Consider the following 6,894-nt stretch of genomic DNA (forward strand, 5'->3'; position numbering starts at 1 on the left):
GTAACATACCTTACTACCCTGTGCTTGGGCTGGGTGTGAATCACAGTAACATGCCATACTACCTTGGGGAATCACAGTAACATACCGTACTACCCTGGGGGTATCACAATGACTTACTGTACTAACCTGTGAGTTGTGTGGGGGGGATGGAGAATCGCAGTAACATACCCTTCAACAGCACTTTCCAAGCCCTCTACCACTTAGAAAGACAAGGGCAGCAGATGCAGGAGAATACCACCACCTGCAAGTTCCCCTCCAAGCCACACATCATCTTGACTTGGAACTATATTGTTGTTCCTTCATTGTCGCTGGATCAAAATCCTGGAATTCCCTTCCTGACAGCACTGTGGGTGTACGTACACCACATGGCCTGCAGCAGTCCAAGGCAGCAGCTCACCACCACCTTCTCAAGGGCAATTAGGGATGGGCAATAAATGCTGGCCAAACTACCCTGGGTCAAATCACACTGTTCCCAGCCAGGATAACCAGGTTATCAATCAGGACTTACAACACTGGCTGAGTTCCATTTCCGTATCCACTATCACTAAGCCCTGGTCAATGTCCTGGCTGAGATCAGGGCAGGGCACTGAGGAAGCAGCTATTGTAAATGATTTACTACCGCACTATGGAATGGATTTCCCCACTGAGGCATTCGGAAAACCACATTCTCAATAATGGTGCCACAAAATCTTATTAAGAAAACATTTGACTTTTGAGTGGAGGATTGAGAAAAGAGCCTTCAGAAAGCCTGTTTATGGTTGTCACAGGTATGCAGCAAAAATGATACCTAATCCAAAGTGCCTCTCTGGCAGATTGGAACAGTAAACATCCAATAGCTCTGTCGAAACTCAAAACACATTCCCATGAAGACACTGCTGTACCTTTAACTTGAAGATACAAATAATCAGAACCCAGTGGCCGGGTTACATATTATGAACTCTCTATATATGACAGGTTGCCCAACATCCCGCAAATAGTGAGGCCCTCGAGTAGTGAGGAATTCAAGGAGCCTGAGCTTTGTGAACTGAGCCAAACTTCGACTGCTCGCACCGCGTATCTCCGGAGAAAGGGGGAAAAAAATCGCTGCTGGTTCTCGATGGCGCCACCCAGATTCCCGGCCCGTTCGTATTGCACAAAACTACAAAGCAGCCAAATGTTCCATGTCAGCTCCGCCAAAATCAGCTCCCTCAGGATTCGCAGTGACTTGGACTCTCAGATAGAGTGAGAAACAATCCTTTCCACTGGCCAGCGAAAAAATTTAAAAAGTTAGGAGAGGTTGCAATCGTTTGAAGTAACTTTTGACTCGTTTGCCAGCGGTGAGCAGACACGACAGGAGTTTCCCAGTGAACTTTCAGCTGGTGCGCTGCTGCTGGGCGGCTCCGTGATCTCCAGCGAGTTCCCGGGATAGGGCTGTTCCTTCACGCTGCTCTCTTTTTTCTCCTCTGCTGCCGAGCACTGACACCGACTGGCCCAAGGGCGGCAGGGCAGGAATGGGGCTGAACACAAGCGGGCAAAAAAGGCGAGAGCGGGGAGAAAGAAGGGTAGGTGAAATTAAAGACTCCGAGGGAGAAGGGCAGGAAAACCAGACACATGAGAGAGTGCTCGGCGGAGTAGAATCAATCCAGAGCAAAAATTGGAATCAAACAGCGAAAAAATTGAACTGAAACTTAAGTCTTGTACAGAGCAAGTTCATTAACAATAAACTCGGACCCTATAGTTCCAACATGAAGTAAAAATAGTTTAAATAAAACGCTCCTTTGGTGTTTCTTTTACCGTGTGTCTGGAGTTTGCTGGCAGATCAGCCCGGGCGTTGTGTGGACAAGTCCTACAATTTGTGTGGGCCAGTAAAATCGGTGCCAACTCGGATTATTAATGGTAAAATGCATTTATACAAGTAATGATGCTATTTAATGGACGTTCTTTGTGTCTCTTAGTTTCACCCTTTGCCCTTGACACGTATGCAGGAATTTTCTTTGACGCTTGGTGGTGGGAGAGGAAGGGAAGAGTTTGGATATGAGTTTTCCAGACCAATCAAAACTACTAAAAAGTCATGTTTTGCAAATAACTACAATAATATAACAGTTCGAATAAAGCAAACAAAAAGAGACGGAGCTTGACAGACAAAAACTCTGAAGCACAAATTCCAAGCGCTAGATATGTGTTAGTTCATCACTAACTTTGTCACCATGCATTGTCAAATCCTGGTGAATACTTAGAAGTGTAAACTCGATTAATCATTTTTCGCTGGTCAAAATGCAGCCCTGCAGAAGTATCTTTTGTTTCTACGTTCTTTAAAATGATCCAAGGAATGTTCTTTTGAAATAAAAAATGGATTTTGGTTTGGCCTGAATTAGAGTACTGTGTCCACTTTTGGACTCACATGGTGGCTGATATTGAGGCTATAGAACGGGTGCAGAGGAGGGACACTAGAATAACTTTCAATATAAAACATCTTAGTTGTCAACATAGGCTAAAAGAGTTGGAACTACACTTTACAGAAGAGTAGATTTAGGGACGGTCTGATTGAGGTTGAGATTGAGATAATGGAGGGAACACTTTATTTCATAAAACCTTAATCTTTAAGCTTGAAAATCTAAACGGGTGACTCCCTGTTCTGTTTATATTTCCACCCGGTGGTTCCCCTATACTTTCCAGGATCTTGAGGGTTTCTTCACTTTTTCTGATGCCAAACCAAAGTGTGCCACAGCTCTCAGGAATTCACTTTGATCCTCCTCAGTATTCCTGCCATTCTCTGAGGTATGAGATTTCTTGGGAAGGAAATGACACTCCAAATCATTTTAAACACCTCATAATTATGGATACCCTATATCAACTATGGGCTTCACTGCCTTCTTCCTTCGTGGTCTACAGCTCCTGGCAGCTTTCTCTTTCTGCCTATTTCCAAGCTGTTCCCACTCCAGACATAAAATTGCCTGCTTCTGTGAGAAAACACACAGATAAAACTCAATCAAAAAATAGAAATGCCTCCCGGCACTGTTACGCACCTGGGATGCCCAGGTAGAGATTCAAACTAATCACACACAGTTCCCAAACCTGTCCTTTGATCTGAAAAGTATATGGATACTCGAAGACCTTCCCTTGTTTATCGGTTGCTTTTCAACCTTTCTTTGATCTGGACAAATTACATGAATAACTTATACCACTAAAGGGGACAACTGCAATCTTACCAGAATCCTTGGTTCTATTATGAAACTAAGAGAGAACCATCTATCGTTTATTGTTTTCATACCTCTAACTTTAGCCCCTTTAAGTAAACATGAACTTTCCTTTGAATGGAAAATATCTTAGAGGTGTTTATCAGTTTCTCAAACCTGTGTTTTTCCCCATTTATCTTATATTTAAAAATTCAAATCCCAACACATGAATCATAAAATTAGGCATATTCACAACAACAGATACTTTTGGATAGAAGGACTGAAGTGGTGAAAGCTTGTGGATTTAAAAATTAATGTAAAAAAGACAAACATTATGAAGATTGAAAGAAGAATGTTGGAAAAGCAGAGGTCAAGATAAATGGTCAACAGTTGGAATAGATATCACAATTCAAGTACCTGGGAAGTACTTTAGCAGAGGATGATTACTGCCATAAATAAATCAGAGTTAGAATAGCAATGGCAAAGAATGCTTTCTCCAAACAAAGAATTGTTCAGCATAAGAATGAGTAGAGACCTTAAGAAAAAAAATTGTCAAGACTGATTTGGAGTGGCTTTTTGTATCAGGCTGAAATATGGACCTTAAGAAAAGCAGATATACAAAAAGCAGAAAGTTGTGAAATGTGGTCCTGGAGAAGGATGGAGCAAGTCAGTTGGAGAGAACACAAGAGCAATGAAGATGGGCAGTGTCGTAGAGGAGGAAAGATCATTAATTAATATAGTCAAGAAAAGCCAACAAGGTTGGACTGGCCATATCCTAGGATATGAGAATTTGCTGACTGAAGTGATTGAAAGAAGAGTAGAGGGATATAGACAAAAGGGAGAAAGAGAATGAAAAACAACTTGAAATTGAAAATGGGAGGTTCCTATGAGCAAATGAAGAGGAAATTGCAAGACTTGGAGCAATGAACAAAAGACCAGATCACTACTATACTGCAATGTACAAGGCATTGCGGTTGTGCAGAATAGGTTGGATGGACCAGAGGCCCTTTTCCTGTTGTCGTTGTATATTCTTTTAAAAAGGGATAGAAGTTTCAAGGAGTGTTTAAGCTCACTGAATGCCTGTACATAATCTCTATAAGTATACCTATATTTATTACCTTTTAATCCCAGATTTTTTCCCCCCCACTATCTGCTATGGTGGGATTTAAACCTGGAGTATTCCCCTGGGTCTCCTAGACTACTAATTCCAGTGATAATACCACTATGCCACCACCTCTCCATTACTGATTATGTCAAATTTCTTGAATCTGGTTTGAACCCAAAGCCTTCTGACCCAGAGGCAAGAGTGTTACCATTGAGCTAAATTTATCACTTGGAGAATGGGTTGTTTTAGAGATTTTGACATTGCTGGAAATTCCCTCCACTTCCTTGCCCTGTCATACCACTGAAGCAATGTTATTCCTCATTGGAATTGGCAGCAATAATTTATTTCTTGCATTTTCTTCTCTGCTGTCCTGAAGGTTCCTGTTAGCATACCATTCCCTTGACACCTACAGCCCTGCATTATTACACCCAAGTACACATTCTATATGCTTAAACAGTTTGGCCTGAAGCCTTGGTTGGTTTTCCCAGTGCATTTCACCAGAAATCAGCAAAGCCAATGTAAAGATGTCAGATATGCTAGCACAAATTACTTAACTGTACAAATCAAGGTGCCACGGTCTTTTGCACTGGTTTAAAACACATCACAGGTAAGCAAGCAGCTGCAGCAGGCAGTAAAGAAGGCAAATGGTATGTTGGCCTTCATAGTGAGAGGATTTGAGTACAGGTCCAAGGGCCCAAACACTCCTTTCAAGTGAAGCAGCATTTCACTTGCATTTCCCCTAACTTAGTCTACTGCATTCGTTGCTCCCAATGTGGTCTCCTCTACATTGGAGAGACCAAACGCAAACTGGGCGACCGCTTTGCAGAACACCTGCAGTCTGTCCGCAAGAAAGACCCAAACCTCCCTGTCGCTTGCGATTTTAACACTCCACCCTGTTCTCTTGCCCACATGTCTGTCCTTGGCTTGCTGCATTGTTCCAGTGAAGCCCAACGCAAAATGGAGGAACAGCACCTCATCTTCCGACTAGGCACTTTACAGCCTTCCGGGCTGAATATTGAATTCAACAACTTTAGATCTTAAACTCCCCCTCCCCCCATCCCCACCCCGTTTCTCCCCCCTCCCCCTTTTTTTTCCAATAATTTATATAGATTCTTCTTATCCCACCTATTTCCATTATTTTTAAATCTAAAACTAAAACTTTGTTAGTCTTTTCACCCCACCCCCACTAGAGCTGTACCTTGAGTATCCTGCCTTCCATTCTTAATTAGCACTTTTCTTAGATAATATCACCACCTTCAACACCTCTTTGATCCTTTTGTCTGTGACATCTTTTGATTATCTGCTCCTATCACTGCTTGCTTATCCCCACAATCACCCCACCCTCAACTTCTCTCTCCCCCCGCCCCCCTACCTTAGACCAGCTTATATTTCACCTCTCTCCTAACTATACTCAGTTCTGCCGAAGGGTCGTGAGGACTCGAAACGTTAACTGATTTCTTCTCCACCGATGCTGCCAGACCTGCTGAGTTTTTCCAGGTAATTCTGTTTTTGTTTTGGATTTCCAGCATCCACAGTAGCTTTTAGCTTTTTGTTTTTATATTACAGGAACAGGGATGTCTTGCTGCAATTATACAGAGCCTTGGTGAGACCACATCTGGAATATTGTGTGCAGTTTTGGTCTCCTTATCTGAGGAAGGATATTCTTGCTATAGAGGGAGTGCACTGAAGGTTTACCAGACTGATTCCTGGGATGGCGGGATTGACATGTGAGGAGAAATTGAGTCGGTTAGGATTTTATTCGCTGGAGTTCAGAAGAATGAGGGAGGATCTCATAGAAACCTATAAAATTCTAACAGGACTAGACAGCGTGGATGCAGGAAGGATGTTCCCGATGGTGGGGGAGTCCAGAACCAGGGGTCACAGTCTGAGGATACGGGGTGGACCATTTAGGACTGAGATGAGGAGAAAGTTCTTCACCCAGAGAGTGGTGAGCCTATGGAATTCGTTACCGCAGAAAGTAGTTGAGGTCAAAACATTGTATGTTTTCAAGAAGGAGTTAGATATAGCTCTTGAGGTGAAAAGGATCAAAGGATATGGGGAGAAAGCGGAAGCAGGCTATTGAGTTGGATGATCAGCCATGATCATAATGAATGGAGGAGTGGGCTCGAAGGGCCGAATGGCCTACTTCTGTTCTTATTTTCTATGTTTCTATGTTATCACCGTAGGAGGCGGCACTGCCCTCAAAACTGGTCACGTCCTCACATCGAAATGATCATGTCCATTTGCAGAGGTCTTAAAATATTAAACTGTCTTTTTATGCAAAACGAGATGAATTGGCTTATCTTAAAACCATTTATTTTTTAATTTCCTAAGAAACTGACTAATTTACATCAATATAACTTGTAAATAGTGCTGTAATTTTCAGTTATTTAAAATTGGGGTTTTCACAATGGTGGACTAGACGCTGATTAAAAATGTTTATTTCTGCGATAAACCCAATTTTAAATTAAATGGTACTGCGTTACTACTTGCTTAAAGCTATGTTCTAAACCGCTGTCTGATTGCACTCATTCGTGGCAGCTTTTACGTTCCATGACAAGCAAATGAGTTGGAGTGGAAACGTCGGAAAAAATATCACATCTCAGAACTAGCACGATTTCAGGCGTAGTTTGT

At 42.3% G+C, this 6,894-nt stretch overlaps 1 protein-coding gene and 1 long non-coding RNA gene across 4 annotated transcripts in view; one reads left to right on the forward strand and one right to left on the reverse strand.

Moving 5' to 3' along the window:
* The window catches only part of snx21 (sorting nexin family member 21), a 49,138-nt gene extending 47,224 nt beyond the window's left edge, over positions 1-1,914 (reverse strand). For 2 of the 3 annotated variants that reach the window (XM_078555416.1, XM_078555418.1), the window contains exon 1: positions 882-1,767. The gene's annotated coding sequence lies outside the window, so the exon portion shown is untranslated. The other variant, XM_078555417.1, reaches the window with a different exon arrangement.
* Positions 363-2,350, forward strand: LOC144688626 (uncharacterized). Its single transcript, XR_013578451.1, has 2 exons — positions 363-489; positions 573-2,350. It is a non-coding gene; the product is annotated as an uncharacterized LOC144688626 (long non-coding RNA).
* The last annotated feature ends 4,544 nt before the right edge of the window (positions 2,351-6,894 follow it).

Source organism: Cetorhinus maximus, chromosome 13 (assembly GCF_964194155.1).
Source record: "Cetorhinus maximus chromosome 13, sCetMax3.hap1.1, whole genome shotgun sequence".
NCBI lineage: Eukaryota > Metazoa > Chordata > Chondrichthyes > Lamniformes > Cetorhinidae > Cetorhinus > Cetorhinus maximus.